This window comes from Zonotrichia leucophrys, chromosome 2 (assembly GCF_028769735.1).
Source record: "Zonotrichia leucophrys gambelii isolate GWCS_2022_RI chromosome 2, RI_Zleu_2.0, whole genome shotgun sequence".
In the NCBI taxonomy this organism is placed as follows: domain Eukaryota; kingdom Metazoa; phylum Chordata; class Aves; order Passeriformes; family Passerellidae; genus Zonotrichia; species Zonotrichia leucophrys.
Window position 1 is genome coordinate 45,824,108 of NC_088171.1, and position 21,766 is coordinate 45,845,873.

At 39.4% G+C, this 21,766-nt stretch overlaps 1 protein-coding gene across 2 annotated transcripts in view; it reads right to left on the bottom strand.

Moving 5' to 3' along the window:
- Positions 1-21,766, bottom strand: part of TRAK1 (trafficking kinesin protein 1) — a 127,730-nt gene that overhangs the window by 78,621 nt on the left and 27,343 nt on the right. For both annotated transcript variants that reach the window (XM_064704832.1, XM_064704831.1), the window contains one exon: positions 3,098-3,390. The gene's annotated coding sequence lies outside the window, so the exon portion shown is untranslated. Of the gene's footprint in view, positions 1-3,097; positions 3,391-21,766 lie in introns of those variants that run through there.

Consider the following 21,766-nt stretch of genomic DNA (forward strand, 5'->3'; position numbering starts at 1 on the left):
ACATTTTTTTTCAAGGATTAACTATCCTATTTCATCTGCCCTTCTGTGCTGAAGTCAGCACAGATTCAAAAGCATTTACCTGCATAAAGCTTCACTTGAAGCACCTATGAGCTTTGGATGGTGCTTTAGTATAAAATTCAGTGGGAAAGGTGCTTTTAGGGTGCTGTTCCTCTCTCAGACACTGGCTCAAGGAAATGTTTCACCACACTGCTTTTGTCACCTGGACCCAGCCCTACAGTGCTTACTGCCTCTGTTATGCCAACAGAATTGCTTTTAGGACACACAATAGGACAATAAGAGAGGTGTGACCTAACTAAAAAGTAAGGCTCATCTCCTCTCTGACACAAAAGCACAGCAAGGAATTCTATCCAGACCAGTTGCCTAAAATACCTCTAGTTGCACTCCCACAGAAATATGTTCAAGCCCAATTCTGAGATGGTTTGGAGACAAGAAATGCTTAAGCCAATCCCATATCCAAGAATACACACTTAGCACAATCAGAACCTGCAATGCTCTCAGCTACATTGACTTTGCTCTTGGGTCCCAGGCAGAAAAGATGGTGCTGCTGACAGAGAATGCCAAAGTACCTCTCTACTCCCAGCAAACACAACGGGAAACAAAAACAATAACAAAAAGAAAAGGAAGCAGCATTAAAAATTCTTTGAGCATCAACGGTCTGGAAAAGTTAAACAGCAAAATGTGCACATCATACAATTTACTATTAGTTATATCAGAGATAGCTCCAATTACCATTAGCTTGCTGCATTCCAGAAAGCATTGCCACACCACACTGCCCCTTAGTTTCCCATTCTTTTCTTAAATGTGCCCACACCTTTATTCACAAGAATTTTAGCAGATAATTTGTACAATAGGCTGTAAGTGTAATTTAGGACTTTAAAAAATATAGATTACCCTGATTGCTGAATTTGAGCTCTAGGATTAGTCAAGGCTTGGTATCAGAAGAAAAAGTATATGCAGACTTGATATAAGAAATTTTTTTCCCACTAAACAATTTAAAACTGTAAATAGTGATAACTTGTCAATCAGAACTAAACAAAGTCTTAATGTTAAAGTCTCTGACAATCCTGACAATTCAGTCAAGTATTTATCTTTCAGATTGTTTCAAGGGTATACACACTGCATACCTGCACACAAAACTGACAAAGATTTTACAGAGGGAATATGAGACCAATTCCTTACTTCCAGCCTATGCCCTCTGACACCTTCAAAATGCAGAGCAAGAAGCTGAAACTCAAAAATCCATAAACACCATAAAAAGCCCCCAAATAACCAAACAATCAACAAAACCACTGCTATTTCTACTGAAAGTCACATCATGTTGTTCTCAGGTCACAAACAGTAGAAATCTGACACCCCAGAATAGCAAATCCATTTTAAAAAGCAATTTAGAGCCAATCTGTAAACAACACTTGGCTGACAGCTAAGCAAGAAGAAAGAGATTCAGAAACTTCACCAGGCTTGAAGGAATGTGAATTAGCAAGAACATGTGCTGGCCTCCATTTAATGAAAACTTTTTAAATGTTAAAAAGTGAGTTTGTCTTGCCTTTCAAGAAACCATAATCAAGAAGGCATCTTGACTAATGAAAGAAGTTGGTTGTCCTGGCTTGTTGTCAGAGACAGAAAGACAAAGTTAAATTCCTGTTAACAGGGCAGGAAGGAGAGGGGCTGAAGGGGAGATAGGCCACAGCCAGCAGAACAGATTGCAAGATCCTTCTACAAGGGGCCTGGAAAACAGAGTTATATTACCCAGAATGCATTTATGTGATGAGCAGTTTTTAGTCTCCCTAACTACATGGAAGTCAAAAGGATCACCATTTTTGAACTAACCAGTTAAGGAGCTCTAAATCCATGAAAACAGGGGAGGAAGGATGGCAAATAAGTTTGTTTATTTAAACAAAATATTTATTGTATGCAGATGCATACCTGACAAAGTGACTCCAGGGTTAATCCTGCTGCTTGCCTTCCCACAGAAATCAGGGTGGACTTGAGAGCACCTCTGCCCATCTTTTTTTTTTTTTTCAGAATATCAGCCCTTAGTAACTACACAGCTGTTGGGCTGATCTAAGCTAAGGCATGCTACTAAAGCAGCTGCTGACAGTCACCATTAGCTAGTTCTCTGATTTAAAGACAGTTCTAGAAAGGGCTGACAGTAACTCAGGATAAAAGTAGCTGGCTGCCAATTAGAATGGCCTTAGTCTTATTGCTGTTTTTCTCATTTCTCCCTTCCAAAAACTCAGCTGACTCCTCAAACATTCCCAAAAGGACTTAGAACTCACAAGGTCGCATTAGGCTAAGAGAAGCCTCAGAGCTCAGCCAACAAACCACGGACTTGGAATGAAAGCTGCCTGTCATTTCATGGCCATAACCATGACTAAACTGAGTTACAGTGATTATTCAAACACAAAAAATGGGTCAGCTGACCACAGCACTAAGAATCCAATTCTGTTTAAAATACATACTTCAACACATATTCCATTTATGTGTATGAATTTATAACAGGGTATTCAGCCTTTCATAAAAGCATGCAGAAGAAGCTATTCCACATGCATTAACTTTTACTGTTCCAGAATGAATATGAAAAAAACGAAATGGGTTTGAAAAGCAAAAATATGTACAGTAAAAATGTTACATCCTATTTCTCCCATCCCTCTTTCTCACATTCTTCATATGAGAAAGCAATTCTCATATGAAGACAGAATTCTAAATTATGCTACTCATTAGGATAAGCATTCAATAACCTTTAAGGTGCAGTGTTCCCTTCTCCTCATCCCTGACTTTTGTTGTTTTCCAAACAAACTTTCAAATGGTTCAATTTCCTTAGTACACAAATACAAAAAATTGTGTTGCAAACCTAGTTTCACAGCTGTCATTGGTCTGACCTATTTACAAGGACCTTAAACATTACAAAGTGCTCTCATTGAAAATCCTGGTGCCAGGGAAATCACTTAAAGAAGAAAAAATGTGCAGAACAGCGACAACACCATCCATGAAGCAGATACCCCACCAAGAGCTTAAGAACAGAAGCTTAACTCTACACCACCAGATGCTCACCAAGGTAAAGGATTGGACTGCTTACCAGTAATGGTGCAGGCATCTCTGTACTCTCTGCAGTCTGGCACATCATCTTCCACGCCTTCGCTTACATAGTGCTCCTCGTGAATGCCTGTGTCGCGGGCTAGGACTGCATGGCTCGACAGCTCCGAGGGAGGCACGGCGGCGGCCAAAGTGCAGTCGTGCAAAGCTGTGGCGTCCAGCTTGGCAGGTTTCACAGGCTCGTACAATGTGCCATCAGGGGGACCAGCACTGGAGGCCGGGGCTGGCTGGCACAGAAGGAACTCCCTGTCTTCGCTAGAGTTGGCTTCAAGAAGTCTGCGGAACACAAAAGGAACAAATGGTCAATTCAAGCCATTCCAAACAGTGTATACCAGGACAGATGGTTTTCTTTTCTTTAAACATTAGTTTAACCTGAGAAATTCAGCATTTACTGAAACCCCTACACACTTCACAGAGCAGCTGCCCCTCTCTGCACTTTGCCCAGTGGTGTGCACTCTGCACCTTGCACAGTAGCAAAGTGTCAGTCCTTGTACTGCGTTTTTTACTAACAGCTGATTAAACATCCATATTTTTGCCAATCCCAACTTGCAGTAAGCACAGTCCATTCACCTTGGCTCATTCACCAACTTTCTCTCACGTCAGTCAGGTCAAAGTTTTGTGTAACCCAGCATCTGTATGAGCCAGGTAATACAGACAGGTTGCACATCCCTGGTTGATTTAATAACACCTGGAACTTTAATAACACCATAATTTGAAATCAACTGATAGCAAACAAAACAGCAATTATTAGAAGTTCATACTCTGACTGCACTAGACTTTCCTCTCCACTCTACACCCAGCCCCTCACTGACAGACTGGCATCTGGCACCTCTAGTCCCCTTTACAGAGAACACAGGAAACAAAATTCAAGGTGCCCTGGGTTAAAGGACTGACCATGCTGCTGCTCCCCAGTGCCTCAGCCTCAAAGTGGGAATGAAGTTCCTCCATGCTGGATACTGATGTCCCCAGCAAGATGGAATTGGCCAGAGAACATCTCCCAGAACTTAAGCAAATATTTTGTTTAAGGAGCTGAAGGCAGTGCAAAAACTGATGGTGTAGTACTGCTTTCGGTTATCAGCAGTCTAAGGAAAGATCCAAATGCTCCCTACTGCTAGGAAAGGAAAATATTATCATGGGATTGCAGAAAAACAGTCTTGAGAAAAGACTTAAAAGACTTTATATAAAGACTTTATATATATAATAGCTACAACACATAAGCAGCTGCTGAACAAGCCACACAGGAACACCCAGACAACATGGGAAAAACAGGAAGACAGACAGCAAGAAAACACAAATGCACTGATTTGCAAGACCAGATGTGATGTAAGTCCATATGCAAGTGCAGCAACATGCTATGATCAGTGCTTCACTGAGAACCAGAACAACACTTGTCTTGAGATTTCTGTGTGAAAAAGGCTCTCTCTAATCTCTGGAACATGTCCAAATAATTTACTTTACTGTTAAAGTTACACTCAGTATTTCGGCAACTTGTTTTCTGGCATTCCTAGCCAATAACATTACTGCTCCAACAAAACATGACAGTATTTCTAGAAACTCACTGCAAGACTCAAATATCAGTCTTTAACCTGTCAAGACAAAGATCAGATGTTTAGACCTGGGAGTAAAAAGTCTTGCAACAAAGCTGGAACACTGCACCAGCACCATTTTTCTCTACCTGTTTTTCACCTTCAGCATGGGTGTAAGAACAAAAAACCAAAATTCTCTCCCCCTTTCAGAGGGTCTAAACAAGGATACACTTGTACTGAAATCAGAACACCGTAAATGGTAAACAGATGGGCAATATTAACTCTTGGAAAAAACACCCTTACACACAAAATAACATTTCATTAAGTTTTCCTCAATTACATACATTTATATTCCTGCATGGTATAATTTACCCTGGAAATACTTCTCACACTCAGACTCAAAAACTGCATTTTGTAAGGACCGTAACAGCTGAGGGAACACACTAAATCAAATGATAATTTGTACCATACCCCAATAAAAATGATACTGTATTGTGGCAGCTGCAGGAAGAGAAAGTTTCACTTGAGTGCTTTAACAGAAAGTGTTATGGTTCCCCTGCAGAGCATCCATTATTCCTGCACTATCACAGTACATACTGAAAAGAACAATGGGGTTACTTGTACTGATTACTTTTTAAATGGTCCCCTTTCAAGTGGCTCCTTAGAAATAACTAGGGGGAGATTACTGATATTAAAAATTAGAAGCTCAAATGAAGTTGGAATCAAAATGCTAACCTTATTTTTCCCTTCTGCAATGAAGATAGAAACAGCTTAAGCTATAAACAAGAAAAAGTACTGGAAATGCACAGACTGAATTAGATAGGCTCAATTTTGTCCTAGCTGCTGCCACACATCTGTGAATTACATTTGTTTTGGGAAACTGTTAGATAAGTCTGTTGTTGTGAACAAGGCCTTGACTAGATTAAATAACTAAAAGCTCCAACAGCACTTTTCAGCTTTTCTTGCCCTCCTCTCCCCAGGCCCTGCCTCAGCAACCTCAGGAAGCCAGTAAGAAAACAGCACTCCTGAATGAAATAACACTGATAACCAAGGTATGATTTGTCTGCAGCCTTCATGTGAGTTCTGGGAATTTAAGATCTTGTAACTTTTCTGAACAAATGACATCCAACATCTGACATACCTGACCACCACTTCTGACTCTCTCCCACACAATCCTCACCAAAAAATACTTTTGGCCAGAACATAATATTCCAATTTGCATTAGAAGTTTGTGTTGAATGAGTTTCACCTCTTAACATTCACTCCACTGAGGTACCATGGAACCAGTTCTCCCCCTCCTGTAAGCTCCATCCCAACACTTGGCTCTGTTAAGAGTAAATAGAGATACATATCCAGAAACAAAAGTCATCAATGCTCTTCCTTTACACAAACTGTTTCACTGTTGGCACTTATGGGAACTAGAGGAAAATAAGCTTGAAAGTACAAAGGAGGAACAAAAGCTAAACCTCCCAAAATTCACAACAGTCAGTCTGCCTGGTCTACTGCAGAAACACATGGAGCATCTACATGAGAAAGTCAAGCTCAGGTTTAAGGAAGAGAATTTGCCTTTATCTTAAAACCTTGTATCATGGAGGAAAGAAAGCCAGAATAAATGTGTGTGTCTGCTTCCTTTCAGACTTATTAAATATCCTCAGTTTCCATACTGAAACATACAGAGGCACTGTTTGCATGGCATCTCTTGCAAGGCAAATATCGCCACCTAATCCAGGCAGTGCACACTTGTCCTTTAAACTTCTATAGAAGTCTTCCTATTGCAGAAAATAAAAACAAACTGCAACTGAACACTATTTACCAGATTGTCAAAACAGCCATAAAGAGAAATGGACATGGTAGTTAGTGTTCCCAGAAAATACACAATATTAATATTATTCTTTAGTCAGTGTCACCTGCACATACAATATTTGTAAACATGATGGTACAAATTGTTATTGAACTCCTTGGTATTCACTCCTTCTGAGATACAAATGAGGATAGAAATAATTATTGTAGTTTTGTACCTAATCTGACATCCAAACAAGTGAAGAGTTTGTAAATCAGATTATAACTTTTCTTAATGAAAAATCAACACATTTCATTCTTTCTGCTGTGTATGTCAACAGCTGCATGGATGTAGGATTTAAGTAACTCATCTCTTACCTAATATGACATAATTCAGCTTTTGCCTCAGTATGATAAAAGCTGTATTGGACCATTGGCTGTATTGTGCCATTTCTCCCAGTCTAAATACAATGAAAGTTTGAGGCCAATAGACAGATGTGGAACTAAAGAAATATTTAATTTGGAATGTTTGAACAAAATCCTTCAGTGTAAAACTGAAAGAGTAAAATTCCCTGAAGTTATCATCTATGTTTTTTTAACAAAGGTTCTACTCTGAAAAAACCTAATATGTCAGTTGTTTGTTGAAAAGCAATCATTCCAACCTTGCACCTTGTTAGAATGATCAACAAGCACAAAGACTTTCTCCCTGCACACCACCTCTGAAGAATGCCCAGATTTTGGTCTAACCCAATGAATGCCTAAAACAGAGTACTGGCATGATTACTATGTTAAGATCTTAAATTCTACATACAGCCAACAACTCTGCAATCCTGTAGTACATCCACACAATGGACTGGACGATGACTGCAATGCAACCAAGACTTGATGAAGAAGTACACTGGGTACAGACTGTAGTGTACCTGTGGCAGCCCAGATTACAAAAGGCAAGTCAGGAACTGAGCTGTGATTAGTCAGCACTGTGTTCCACATACTAAAAAAAAAATAAAATCCAGCTTTGCCAGTTGTCTAAGCAAAGCAGTTCAAAGCGAACAGACACATTTACATTAGAAAACAGCCAAAATTTGATGGTTTTGAGGCAGTGGGGAAAAAAAAAATCTCCACAACAGTCAGCCATTTCTGGGTTCTGGACATGAAAAGAAATTTGTTCATTTTTTCTTTGGGGTTTATTTTGTGGTCAAAGGGTTGAGTTTCATACATTACAAATTTCATATACAAGAAAATAAAACTAACCACTTCGCTGCCATTTGAGATGAAGCTTTTCTGCATTCAGCACTAAACACAACTTAGCTCTGAATCTATGACTACTCAAATGACTTTAAGTAATCCTTCTTTCTCCATCAAAAGGAGAAAAAAGATACAGAGATATTCAGCCATGTGGTTACCTAGAGCCCAGCAAAGCCGAGTAAGTTATCCATAACTTTGCAACATTATTCTAACCACCATCGTGGGTTGTACTAACAGCAATTTACTGTAGTCACAAAACATCTGGAATTCCTAATGTGCTACCCCAGAGCCACATACTGCACCCTTTGGTGATTATTAAGGTTTAACCATTTTTAATTATCCAGCTCAGATTTTGTGATTCAAAACTGCTTTTATTCAATAGTCTAAAATGGCAACTGGGACACACTGAATGTCTGCCAATTTAAAGAAATACTTCCTTAACCGAGGGAAAAAATATCTTTCCAGAACATCTGACTAAAATCTTCCAGGTCATCCTTTTGCTATGCATACTCTCATATGTAATTCAACTATGCTGTTTGGTTTAGAGAAGAAGCAAAACCATTTACTGTGAGCTGGCTGGTTTTGCATAACAGCTCTGGTACATATATACAATCAATTCCCTTTTGAGTAAGAATCTGAAAACTCTGCTGCAAGATGCACTTCAATGCTACTTGCAGTCTCACAGGGACATGAAAATTCAGGTAGCCCCATGAGCTACATCACTGACAAGTCATCTGGCATGTACCTATTAAATTTTATCCTTCAAGAAGCTTCAAACTGCATGGGCAAGAGGGGACATTCAGCCCAAGGTGACAGGCTAAATCTAATCTAAAGTAAACCCTTCAAATCAGTAATGAAGATTTATGAAGCTTCAGGGTTTTGATCTAGTTACCCACCCCTACTGACCAAAGTATTTGCTAATTTAGACAGAACCACAAGATATCAAGGGATTGAGAGAGCTTTCTACTCATCACATCCACCTGGAGCTTCAGAGCCCTGATCCTGTACTCTCATTTACTAATTCACTAATTCTCATTTACTAAGTACTATGCTTAAACACATCAGAGGGTTTTAGAATGTGGAAATTCCTCCCTTTTATGTACTTGAAAGAGTTCCACCAGAAATATCCTTCCTTGTTTTGTGCATCATGTTATAAATCTACTAAGCACCTCTGTTTTAAACTAAATCTGGTAAGTTTTACTAAGCTGTTTAAATAGAATCCTCAAGGTTCTTATCTACCCCCCCAAAAAAAAAATTCTTCAGATGCAAAATGCTCCATGTAGACACTGAAGCAAATCAAAGCTATGTATGTCTTTGTATGTCTGTCTCATATATAAAAAGAACAATATGCTCACCTACCCTTGTTTGTGAAAATAATCGACTGAAGCAACTTAGAAGTGCTTTAAGTATCCAAATTCTTATTTCTTTCATAACACACATTTTGAATCTGTAAATCTGTCTTTTTTAATTTTAAAAAAATTTCTTCGCTAAGTGGGTGGGTTCAAAAGCCAGTCAAAATGCCTTTTTCCATTTAAATACATGAAAGACCTTGAAGAAATAACCATTTGCAGAAGGTTTGGCTTTTACACACACACACACCATAAACATTCACTGTTTAACTTTTAGATAAAGGCTGAATATGGTCCCAAATAATTTACTGAGCTGTTTTAATTATGTGCTGTAGTATATACCCTCTTATAAACCATTAGCTTCTGCTAATGGTTTATAAACTGTTAGCTTCTGCACAGAAGCTGCCTTTTGAACTTGCAGAATGTTGACTGCTTAGTTAAAGCCCCTAACTCAAGGGACATAAAGAGTCTAGGCATCATAGATGAGTGATAGAATGTGAGAAGCACCTTATTTACTTTCAAACAGTCGACATAATTCTGCATTTCTTATGCTACGAGAGTTCCAATAATTTTATAGTAACAACTAAAGGGACAAACATCTTGGACAAGTCCAGACTACACCCTTATCCAAAGTTTTAAAGGCAGTCAAGGTCCTTTTAATCAAACTTGCTAAAGTTTCCTAGCTTTATGGTGCATTCAGATCATATTCCAGACTTTTTGTTAGTTTTGGATTTTTTTCTTCTTCATGGTGGAGTTAGGAATGCTTTAACCTAGCCAAATGCAATCTTTCAGCAAAGTGTCAACACCCAGTGTTAATGCCACATGCTATGAAGGATCTTCTCAAGGTATATGCTTCCTGAAGAAAGGCTTTTCTGCCTGTGAAACTATAAAAAAATGTTCTCAAGCAGAAGATCTGAAGGGTTTCTAAAATCACTTTTATAAAGCCTCTTAATGAACCAGTACTAAGCTGATGAAGGCATCCAAAACCAGAACAATACCTGGTTAACTGCCAGTGGCATGGTAATTTCATTTAGAATAAAAAAGTCACCACATGAGAATAAAAGACAGAATAGCAGCAACAATAACCAAAAAGCTGCTTAAACCATAATATAACCACGTACAGCTTGAAATCTCACTCTCAAGGTACCCAGAGCTGCTGCTGTGACCTTGTTTAGCTTTATTTGACAGTTAAGTCATCAATCAAGTCAGTCATGTTTTCTCAAAAAACAAGGAAATGAAAACATCACAAATAATAAGCCTCTTAAAAGAAAACCACACCACTGCTCTCCACAAACCAAAGTTTCTCACCACTAGGATTTGGCCTTCAGAAGAAGCCCATCAGTCTCTTCTCCCCTCAGGGCAAAGGAGAGTGGAAGCCTACTGTAAGACAAGCCCTGGCTTTGACCTTCACAGCTGTGAGGGCACAAGTGTGCTCTCACCCAGCTTTATGTAACACTGCCCCACTCTGCTCTCAAGTTCCTTCAGGCAAATATTGCAGGGATCTATGAATAGCTCTTCCTTCTGTAAGGCTCACATTGCACCGGGAGCTTTTTACAGCCCTCTCTTCTTTTATTAAATATAGGCCAAAACCCATGCTCTCCCCACCATATTCCTCTCTCAGTGAACAAACAAAACTGCAAAAATGTAAATGGTGCATTCCCTTTCCTGCAACACCTCGTGCTCCTGGCAGGGAGATCTTCAGCCATGTACCTGCCTTGGAAAGGGAAAGCTGTTCAACCACCCCCACCACTAAGGCACAGTGTATGAGAACTGCAGGTGCAGGCAAGGAATTCAGGAAGAAAGAAAACAAAGCTCAGAGGTACGGTAATGCAAAGCATAAACACCCCAAACATATATTTTCTTTTCACACTCATGTGTGTGCAAGGTGCTCACTCGGGAACAAAACGGGTGGAAAAGGCATGGACCAATACTTGCTGAAGATAATAAGATCTTATGACTTAAAAAAAAGCAAAACAAAACAAAAAAACCCCACCTAATCATTTTGGATTAGGCTGCTGTTATATTTAGTATGGACTCCAGCCTCAAAAACAGTGAACACGCAAATTAGAATACAAGACCATCCGTTTTGGTACATAAACACCATCTGTACCAGCATATCTCCTTGTACCACTACAAAAAGGCAAATATCAAAGATTTGTCAGAGTTCAGGTATGAGGAAAATTACTACATCAACAGCAAACTTCAGGTCCTCAAATAATATGGGTGGGAACAGTGGGAACAGTGATAACAAAAATATGAAAAGTTCTCTTTATTTATGCACCACGAGAGAATGGAACTCCTCACTTTACTTTTCCACAAACCTCAAAGGTTTTAAAATAAGTATTTTGGCTACAGCTTTTCTGCTACTTGGGGGGAGCTGTTTGATCACCACAAACTGAACTGCAGAGGTAACACCATTGTCCCTGCTCCTGAATGCTGAGCTCACTTCCCATCTGCAGGAAGGAGCAGTGGGAGCACTTGCCCAGAAGCAGAGCAGGGAGTCACAAATGCACTACACAAACATGAACTAGCTACTTGTACAGGGGAAACAAAACAAAATCCCCCAAGAACTTACTGAAAAATGACTGGGCCTAAGACAGCAGGCAGTAGGTAAAGATATTCAAATTAAAATCTGTTCCCATTCCAAGCTAAATCCCTGATGAGCCAGCCCAGCCATACTCTCCTCCTCAGGGCAACACTAAAGAGCAGGGGAAGACAGCCAAAAGACCATGCTAGTATGTTGGTTTCCCACCACCACTACACTACTGTTTAATCAAAAACACAATACAACTAATTGCCAGCAAGTCGGGGCCAAGAGTTTTAGTCAAGTAACTCCAAACAAAGAATAGACTGGCTTAAATCAAATATTTATCATGGTTTAAAACCTGGGGGAGAGGGGGGAATTTTAATCTTGTTTTGCATTACTATTGTTCTTCTCCTGTTACAGGAGGAATTTCTCATTTCTCACCCTCTGCAATGACTTCTAAGAGTCTACATGGAGTTGGTACACTTTAAATTTAAAAAAATACTGATTTACAGGATTAGAAAAAAGTGCCATTTTTCCAAATTTCAATAGCTGACCTTCTGAAAATATTTGCACAAAATCTCATATAACACAAGACTGCTGCTTTTCTTCACTGCTTCTTATTGCACACAGTCAGTGAGAGCAGGGATAAGAGGAATGAAATTCTTTGCAAACTGTCCTAAAAAAAGCCCAGCAAAACAAGCACAAAACTCAAAAAACTCAAAACCCACACACTGTAACTCCTGTGTTCTTATCCATTTATTTTCAGATTGAGTTGATTGCTTTGGAGTTGAATAATTGTATTAAAGAATTATTAAAAAATAAGACCAACAAACCAATCAAACCAATCAAACCCCCACCTGCTGAGTAGGAACATCCTTTTTTTTTTTTTTTCTTCCCAGAAATTGAGACATTTAAATATCCTGTTGCTGCTATAAGAAATTTCAGAGACAACTACTGGGAACCTTACCTCCAAGGACAGTCAGACCACCAATTCCCGCTCTGAGTAAGATGCTAAGTCGATCTGCTTTGGCTCACTAGCATCACTGGCCCTGCCTCACTCCCTGGCAGCAAACCTCCCCACGTGCTCGAGCAACTGGCACAATCCAGTGAGAGCCTCCACCATTCTTCAAGGTTGCCTTACAATCCTGAACGTGCACAGAGTTCCTCAGAGCCTATCCCACAATTTCTTAACTGGCTGTTAATATCCCTGGGCCTCACATCCATTTTCTTTTGCCATCTCTGATTAGGTGTGTATGGGAGCAATGCTTTCAACCATACACTGTTGTGTTTGAGAGCACACGAGTGAGCTGAACACAGCTCTGTCTCAAGCTCTATAAATATAGCCCCTCCTTAAAGCTCTGGGCTGGGGGGAATGCAGATCACAGCCCTCTTCAGCCCAGAGAAAGCCACAACTCCAACACTTGGTGGTATCTGAACCTTACAAGCTCCTTTAGGTACCATTGTTGGGGAGTGACACAACAAGACCACAAGTTCCTGAACAACCAACAAGCCAGGGCCTTGTACCAAAGCCTTGGTCACATGGCCTTCCCAGCAACTGAGACATGTGTCCCTGACTAATGAGGGTGCATCTCAGCACACACCATTCCATGCAGGACTGCTTCCCTCCAGCTCCTCTTGGGGCTAATGGCTACAGCAAAAAAACCCATTTCACAGCCTTTCTCAAAAGGCTACATTGTAGTTTAAATATCTGAAATGTAGTAGTTTAAAAATATTAAATGAACTTCCGTCACATCGTTTTTCTGCTTCTGATGCTTGTGCGAAAACACCAAGAATAAAATAGGAAAATAAGATTTTGTTGTTTAAAAGTTGCTCTGTATAATCAGTGTATTACCATATACATGTGTCTGTGTTCTTGGGAACCTAGAAATGTTTATCCTAACAACAGGCTGTGGAATTTTAGGAAACTGAGCCAATTATCCATGGCTTAGTGCCATTAAAGTCAAAGTCACACAAGCAAAGATTTTAAAACAGTTTTTTAGAATTCAAGGGCATTAACATGAAGATGGTAAGGGCAAAGCTGTGATACAGTCTTTACACACACACAAAAACACCAACTAACTCCAAACAAATCAAAAGAGAAAAAAGTCTTTTTACAGGGGAGAACTACAGAAGAGCTTAAGCTAGGAGGTATAAATACAAATGAAATACAATACAAGCTCAGTTTTTCCTTCATTTGCAGACTGTCTTACTTAGATACAGACTGAAGCTGAAATCCTGCATTGTGGCTTTCCCCAAAGAACCACAAAAACAGAAATTTAGATTCACTCAGTGCAGATGGATCAAATGGTTCCAGACCATTTGGAAACTGACTTTGGAAAATAGTTGTGATAACCATTAGACAAGGCACTTTCTGAAGCTGTCCTTAGATAAATTCCTGTGTGCATGCACATGTTCTCCAAAACACACAACAGACAGTCCTGGACACTGAACCTCACTTAGCAGATTCATGGCACAGGCAGTAAGAAAGCACTGGACCCAACTCCTCCCTGACAGCTCCGGCTCAACTGGAATTCTCTGTTGAGACTGAAAACTACTGTAAGTGGACTAGACAACTGAAGCCAACTCAGTTCCCCACTTATCAGCATGCCTTGTGACTTATTTGTATCTTAGCACCCAGCCAGAAAGAATTCGGAGTCTACCAACAGCTTCAGGCGAGCAACCCAGGCAGCTTTCCATGAGGAAAACAGTTATTAGACAAATCTTTTTCTTATATGCTAAGGACTTTATTCTTTGTGTCAAGACTGAAATTTCTCTGAAAGTAGAACTTTTCACTACAGCATCAAAAGCAACCCTTGCTTGGGCAATAAAAGAAATTGAACCAATTCAGTAAACTATTACAGAGACATGCTAAATGTAAAAGTGGAGAGAACAACATGTTAGCTTTACAAGGTTGGAAAGCTCAGCATTTGAAGCACTTCTTTATTCAGTTGAAAAATATTTTAAAAGTCACTAATGTCGCCAGTCTGCAGTTTAAAATAAAGCCTCTCTCAAAACAAGTATTATGATGCCTAGAAATGTCTTCCTTCAAAATGTTTTTTCATGACCTAACTTGGCAGAGCAGTGGTCCTATCAGCCTCAGAACCACAATCAGAATTCATTTCCCCTGACTCATACATACTCTAGCACAAGGGAAGTTATCATTCCCAATACCCATTTTTTTCAAAATAACTGTAATAAGACTGGAACATGGGTTTTAAGTATCCATGGTTATATTTGAAGATGATGATACATTTTGAGATCATAGGAAAGTATCACCAAAGTCAAAGTAATAGTCTGTCTACTTGAAAGACTCATTTTTTTTGTTTGTGCATGAAGAAATCAGTTTCTGTCAAGAGAGTTGTGGAAGAATCAGATTTCAAGAGCATCAGGTAGAATGGAAAGCAAGGCCTACAAGTACAATGCTTAATATAAACACATGATTTCCTGAAAGGAACAGATCTCTCCACCTGCTCTTAAATTCCCTGTGTATGTTGCTCGTTTGATATATAAACTCTTATTTGAGCTAAAAAAGTTAAAAAGAAGCCAAGATTTGACAACTGAAACCAGTAACATTAAAAAGTGCTTGGAGACAGCATACCCTCAATTTCATTATTTAAGCCTTCATTAATTTTCAGTTCTCTGTCCAGTACGTTCTTACAGCAGAACTCAAAGCTTTATCATATCTCTTTTACTGTCAAGAGAGAATATGAAGCTTTTCTTGCTATTGAAGAAGGTCTGGAGAGCAATTCCTTGAAACTTAATGTGGCAGAAGGAAAAAATGAATTTGTGTAGAAAGGAATGCATATCCCATAATTAAAAGAGAGAAATTTTAGAAAAATACTTTTATATTCTGTGCAGGCATTGACTTCCCTGAAATGAACTCATTCTACTTAACCTGTTTTACAGTTCATGTAGAAAAACTTTTGATTTAAATTTAGTCATGCTTTAAGCATAAGCAAGGTGAAATATTATAGTGTATCTGCCTGGGGGTTTGGGCTCAAACAAAATTTTCAGTAAGAAATGCTGAAGTAACATTAAAAAGTATGCCAAATAATGACAAAGATCTCTGAGCTATCACTTGCCCCATGCAAATAAGGTTCAGCTTTTGTTTAATAAAATCTCGGTCAGGCCTTTGGTCAGAAGAACATAGCAGTCCAGATATTTCACTTGCAGCAGTTCAAGCAAAACACAAGACTGTATTCTAAAGTGAAAATTGTGATATTTCCTCTACCAGGATACATGGAATTAAATATTGTAGCTATTTCTAGTGCATAGTAGAGATATGGCTACACTAGACCACCATTACATTCCTTGCTGTTCTGGATCCAGATGTGGTTTTCACGAATGCACTGTTTATCCACCTGCACCAAACACAGGGCTCAGCAAGACCCTCAATTTCCACCACGAACCATTTTCTGTTCTTCCCAGTGAAACATTCTGCCATCTCTTTAAAACCTTCTCTTTACAGTATTACATTTCTCTTTTCTGCATTTTAATGTCTCTGTAAGGTCCCATGACTCAGTTTTCACACACCTGTCCCTCACCATGGAAACAGAACAGGAGGAATAAATAGAATGTACATACCTAATTTACATTATTGAATAAAAACACCCTATTGATATTCATCATTAGGTTGGAATCTCCATGGCCAAAACAGGAAGCACAGACAAGTTTCTCATGACTCAAGCCTAGCAGTAATACCCTTGTAAACTTCCATCATCACCAACAGCAGCAACTGACAGGTCAAGGCCAAAATAAGCCACTGTCCTGCAGTTTAGAAAGGCAGCCAGCTTTCAAGGAGCAGTCAGTCTAGCACAGCCCCTCTGGGGTGAATGTGTTGGCAGCAACGAGTTGCGCCAGAACCTTCCTTGACCCCTCTCTCTTTTAACAGATTTCCGTGGTAGGTTTGCAGTTCCACCACTTGTGCCCTTTCTTCAAAGCTGCTGCTCCGTGCAGACTCCCCAGGCACCGACACCCGGAGCAGCTGCCAGCACAGCCCCAGCCCCAGCCCCAAGTGTCTCTGTGCAACCCGAGAAAGGCACGCTGCCACCTTCTCGGCACGGCCAGACCCTGCTGAAATGCTCTTCCCCAGCCTCACTCCATGCACTGACTGCAGGAGAAACAGGAAGGTTTATTAATAAGCAGGAGGAAAGGTCAGCAGCTTGACTTGGATCCACAACTTTCTAGGCTAAGATCACTTGCACAGTATGCCAGATGGGTCAGAGAAGAGACCGGTTCTGCCAGAACAGACCGTGAAACTCCAAGCAAACACCACAGCATACATCCAATATGGTCTCCCACAGAATCCTACTGCTAAATTAGTGTTCATACAGTCATGCTGATATGGAATAGAAGGGTATTTTACAGCTCCCACTGATTTCTGATAATTCATGCTAAATCTACAGTGAGGTAGGAAAGAACAAAGTAAAACAAGTTCAGACACAGATAACAGATCACTTAAGAACCGGCAGTACACTTTGGGGTTTTTGGTGGTGTTTTTTTATTCTCAAGTTCTCAAAAAACTTTTCCATTATAGTGCCATTTCACAGACTTCCATTCTTACTCAATCTTTATGTTGTGTTCATTCCTGAATGCACTGAAGAACAAAGCTGTTAATTTTCAAAGGGCCATATACAGAGATATCAATTTATAGTGCAATTAAGAAACCACACAAACCTCAAACACACAGCTAGAACAAAGACTACTATTTTCTTGCTGCTGCAGTGCATTTGTGACTTATTGGAGGGTGTTTGGGTGCAGGTTTCTCAGTTCTGACAGATTCTTCCTCTTTCCCCTTGTACAAGTTTATTCTTATTCAATAAGAAGCTTGATTTTGCAGTCATGCGTCACAACTACGTCACTGAAGAGATATGAATCTATTGTGCTCAGTTCTTTGAATTTATACATCTATTTACAAATCAGGTCAAAATAATGTAGAATGTGCATTAGTGCACAGGGGCAGTATATATTCCTACAAATGAAAGCAGGAAGGGAATTTGAGAATGCTCTACTCTTGGTCCAAACATGCGTGCAGGTAATACAGCTGCACAGTGTTGCTGAACATTCACAGCACAAAGTTAAAGGCAACTAGAGAGGACACTAACCACATCATTTTTATATTATTCAGCACAATCATCAGCCTCAGCAGAGACACACGTGCCAAAAAGTCTTTAAAACCAAATATTTCATGTTTAGCTACCATAGTACAGTTTGCATTTATCATCAATTCCTTTTGCTACAAGACAAGGGACACCACCACAGGCACGAGGTTTTAACCATTATGGCCTGTGCTCTTCAGACAAATTACAAACAGCTGTAAAAATAAAACAACTTCAGTTAAACAAGTCTGCAAATTATCCAGAGTACATGACATGTTCTACCTACCTGACAGTGGACAGAAAATATCCAAGTCAACAAAACTGAAGTTGTCATAACCAAAACTTTTCCACAGACATCCTATACAGACAATATAGACACTATAGTGCACCACTGGATGAAGCCCCAAAAAAGACACAGAACTGCACATATAGCACAGAAGCTGGCCAACACACAATACTGTAAGCAAGACCAATGCCTACCAGTCAAAACAAAGAGAGATGACATTCAGCATGAACTCATCCTGACTAGTCTGGGGGAACACAGACAAATATCTGTCTTTCAAAGTTATTTTCCAGTAAGAAAGGGTGAAGTAGTCTCATATCAGATAAATGACACTACTCCAGTATAAAGAAATAGTATGGTGGAACATATAAAACCTACCCCAAAATAGTAATAAGAGGGATTCTCTTCAGCATGCCTTACTTAAAGGTCTTACTTTATGAACACTTTCAGTAGCAATTGTCACAGCCTACCTTACTTCATCTTTGGTGTCCTACAGCAGTGAAATACACATCACTGAAACGTGTCTGCTATGTGGCAGCATTCCCAGGTATGTCATTTAGAGAAGTCCCAAAGCACTCTGAATCCCATGGTAAATTCTCCACCCACAGATTTTCTTTGCAAAGATAAACATGAAAGAAAAACGCATTCACTCAGCCATGCATGTGGAGACTGAAAGACTGGGAGTGACCTTTGATTATGGCACTAAAACAAAATACACATTAAAAGTAAGAAAAAACTGGGAGGGAGGAAAAGCACAGCAATTTACTTAGGTGAGTCCCACTAGCTATTCTGCCATCTGGAAAAAACAGCAGCTTTCAGCACATAAGCATGTAAACTGGTGGACCTTCTTGTGCTTTCTGCTATTTTTCTTCCTCAGCAATCTTTTTACATAATAGTTTTATGAATAAAATAGGTCAAATTGAGCCTCTCAGCCTCTCTTTTACTAAATTTTAAACATTAAAAAGCTGCTTGTAGCTGAGTATTATGGTCAAATTAAAGGTTCCATGACTTAAAACAATTTGCTTTTCCAGTGGCACTGTTGTCTGGATTAACTTTTCTTGGGTTCTAAGTACACAGTCAGGAAAAGTCCAGTACATTAACAAATGCAGTGAACAGATTAATACAACTCTGACTTCATACAAACTGTCTCAGGTCAGAGCCTTTCCACTATGGCAGAGTGAAGAGCAGCACCTCTCAGATTCACTCTAGTTAGAAGGTGTCTGTTGAGATCCAGGCAGCCCTTGAAAATCATCACAGTGAAAATGGAAGTTTCCACTCATGCAATTCTACCAATTTTGCCTCAGCCAAACACAAACCTGGGAAATGTGCCTTTTCTTTGCAAGTTACCAGGAAAGAACAACGTAGTCAAAACCAGAAAAAGATAATTGGGAATGAAAGGTACCATTTTCCCTTCTCCCATTCCAGTCCACTGGCAAGCAGCTCCCTTTTCCAGATCTCCACCAGGGCTCTGTCCCTCAGTGACTCTAAGAGTCTCACCAGACTGCTAAAAATAACTTCTCAACTACAAGACATGCACATTATCAGCGGAAAACATTTCTGCAAGCTTAGTAACAGCTCCACAGCTCAGTCTGATTAAAAGAGAGACTGAAAAGGCAGACTACTAAAGAATGATTGCTGAAGTAGGGAAGCCTTTACTGTATGCCCATCCATGACCACCACAGACAGAACACTTTTCTTTTCCCCAGGTGACAGGTATTTTACTAGCAATAGCAGAAAGCTGAGGTTTTTCAATTATGAGCAATACTTACTGTAAAATCTAAATGTGTTAGAATCATATTGATAATTTGAACTTAACACACTTAAATGTATACTGCTTTGCAATTCAGCAGTCTTCCATGATTGTTTCTGTGGAAATCTTCAGAATGAACATGTAATAGCACATGTAACATTCTGTAAGCAAGTGGAAGGCTCTCCACATTCAAAGTTTTTTTTTTTTTTTCCTGCTATAAAACAGTAATAAAGCAGACAGGGAATTAAAGCAGACAGGTTTCAGACTTGCCCAGGTCACATCTGTATAGATACCTGCATTGTGGGTTTTTCTGCTTCACTGCATGCTGTGATCACTACAGAAAAATGCACATGAAATCCTTTATTACCCAAAGCCCTGAGCTACAGAATCAAAGGCCAGTTGGTCATCAAAAGGCATGCAAAGCATGTTTCCATCAAGTCTTGAGAAGGGAGAATAATTTTAATGGCACTTTATGAAGTAGAAAGAGTGCTTGAACACCAAAACTACCCAGTCAGTTACAAACTCTGTATTTGTGATTTTATAATTCAAAAGCAACTTGCTGTCTCTCAGAAAGACACAGAAAAACGACTTAGAAACTTCATACACAAAACTGTCCTCCCTGTGAAGATCACAAACTTCTGCAACTTCTACCACTCAGTGCTACCACAGAAGAATACTGTGACTTATTTAAAAAGGATTAACAACACGGTTCTTGTGTTGTGACAGCAAAAACTCTACAACCAACCACTAAAAGTCTTGGTCTGACTCTTATTCCTCCCCTTAATCTACATGGTTCAAAGCAGTTCTCTGTTCACTGAGAACTTAAGTAGTGGAATATTTACCATCAGTTTAAGAAAGTTTTTGAACATGAAGGTGTCCTTCTTACTCTGGTTTTGTCAGGATGCTGAGGTATTTCACCTGTTCACATGGAGGACAACACTCTTGCTTTCATAACATTACTTCCTAAACTAAATTTGCCAGTTATGAAATTACAGATCTGTAAGTACAATTACACACCATAAATGGTGATTGCATTAAGGACTATAATTTTAGGAAGACTCAGAATAATATCAACACCACCTACACCCGATACATTTTTTTCTTGTACAGTTAAAATCCCCAAACCTTCCAAACCAACAATATGATTTTATTCCAAATAAATTTCTGGTAAGAGTTGAAGTGATACTTGAAATCCTGGGGTGGTTGTGGTTTTTTTTAAGTAAAGATTTAAGAGTGTGGGTAGCTTTTTTTCCTAAGCCTGACAGACATTTCAACAAAGTACAACTTTCCATGGCTACTGTAAACACAGAGGGAATCCACTCATCCATTTGTTTTTCCCATGACACTTCCATCACAGGGCAAGTCACATCAGTTACACTGTGACCTTCCTACTGATGTTTTGTTAATGACCAGGCAAGAAACAAGGAGTTTTCTGAACAGAGTGAAAAATCAGTGTACTGTTAATGTAATAGCTATAACTTGAAGCTACAATATTGGAAGACATACAAATAAACTAGTGCTAAGACACAAAGAGAAAGAGAGAGAGAGAGAGAGAGAGAAAGAGAGAGAGAGAAAGAGAGAGAGAGAAAGAGAGAGAGAGAAAGAGAGAGAGAGAAAGAGAGAGAGAGAAAGAGAGAGAGAAGAGAGAAAGAGAGAGAGAAAGAGAGAGAGAAAGAAAGGAAAATCCAGTGACCTTGCATCTTTCAGAAGTCACTAACGCTTCTCAGCAAGCAGAAGGACATCCTGACCAGAATCACTACTTATTTCACTTATTCCCAGTCAAAGTTATCAGGAGGAGCACCAAAAAAGTTTACTGAAGACTGCACTGAAAGCTGAGCAAATCAAAACAAGTGCCAGTATCAAAAGGCCACTTTTCCTTCACTCTCCCTGGTACAGTCAGGTGCAGTTGTGCAGTAACAGCCACCATTTTACTGCATTTCCTGAAAATAAAGAATGGGGTTAAGGGAGGGAAGCAAACAAATTATCTGATCAGGAACAAATAAAAATAAGCTCAAGGTCTCTTATATCAATACATGTCTATATTAGAGTTTCCACATGATATCTGAGCTGTCTATATTAAGCCTCTCAGGCCAGT